This window comes from Mandrillus leucophaeus, unplaced genomic scaffold, assembly GCF_000951045.1.
Source record: "Mandrillus leucophaeus isolate KB7577 unplaced genomic scaffold, Mleu.le_1.0 Scaffold1027, whole genome shotgun sequence".
NCBI classification, from domain to species: domain Eukaryota; kingdom Metazoa; phylum Chordata; class Mammalia; order Primates; family Cercopithecidae; genus Mandrillus; species Mandrillus leucophaeus.
The window spans coordinates 605284-606792 of record NW_012098399.1 but is presented as its reverse complement, the minus strand read 5'-3'; positions in this window follow the sequence as shown (position 1 = coordinate 606792).

The following is a 1509-nucleotide window of genomic DNA, read 5'->3' as shown; positions in this document are numbered from 1 at the left end:
AAGGATTCTAACCCACATTCCTTTACAGAAGGAGACTACAAATTATTACAGGACGGGTAATACCCAGAGAACTCCCCTATCTCTCCTTACAAGCAATTTCAAGGAAGTAAGAGCAAGGGGCCATGATCTTAGTATGGAGATCAGGAAGGGAAAGCTAATTACTCTGCGCTGCTCCGAGTGGCCTGCCTTTGATGTGGGGTGGCCACCTGAAGGGACGTTCTGACTTGCTGTCATCACTAGAATAAAGTCCAAGATTTTCCTACCTGGGCGTGCGGGCCACTTAGATCAAATCCCATATATCCTCATATGGCAGGACCTTGTTGAAAGCCCACCCCCTTGGCTGTCACCTTTCCAATTAGCCCCTGAACCCTCTAAGGCACTGGTTGCTTGACCACTAAAATCCAAGCAACCAACTGCCCCCCCATCCTGTTCTACCTGATAGCGGGACCCACTGTCCACAGAACCACCCCCCGTACCCCTCCAGGCCCCAGGCCCCAGCACCCCGGGCTGAGCCGCGGGAAGGAGCAGGCGGACGGGAGGCGGCCGGCACACATGGGCCCACTGAAAGGGAAAGTAACTTTGAAGGGCCGGCAGGGCGGACGTGAGGGCGCACTTCGTGGGCTAGCCACCCCAGCCGCCTGACTCTACGGTGGCTTTACCCCTTCGGGAAATAGGACACCCAGATGACACAGGAATCCCCAGGCTCCAGTACTGGCCATTCTCCACCAGTGATCTGTATAACTGGAAGACCCAGAGTGCTCGGTTTTCAGACAACCCGAAAGATTTAATGGCTTTACTGGATAGTGTCATGTTCACCCAGCAGCCCACTTGGGATGATTGGCAGCAGCTCCTCCGAAACTTGTTCACAATGGAGGAGCAACAGAGAATACAGGTAGAGGCTAGAAAGCTGGTCCCGGGGGACGACGGTCAACTGACTGCCAACCCCGACCTCATAAATGCGGCTTTTCCTCTGACCAGGCTGGCGTGGGACTACAACACGGCAGAAGGTAGGGGACAGCTATGCCTTTATCGCCAGACTCTAATGGCGGGTTAGAAAGATTAATGGAAGTTTTTAGACAGTACACCCCCATAGACCCAGAGGCTCCAGGAAGTCAGGCAGCTGTTGTAATGTCTTTCGTAAATCAGGCAGCCCCAGACATTAAAAGAAAACTCCAGAAATTAGAAAACTTAGAGGCAAAGCGGATTCAGGACCTCCTTCAGATAGCCCAGCAGGTTTACAATAACAGAGATACCCCAGAAGAAAAGCAAATAAAGGCCACTGAAAAAATGACCAAGGTCCTGGCAGCAGTAGTGCAGAAAGAGCATCTACAGCCAGAGAACACCCAACCTAGGCGGCCCCCCAGGCATGATAATCTGAGCAAAGACCAATGTGCCTACTGTAAGGAGGCTGACCACTGGGTAAGAGACTGCCCCAAAAAGAAACAACGAGGACAGGGACCCCCTAGGTCTACACCCGTACTAGTCACTGAAGACGAAGACTAGGGAAGA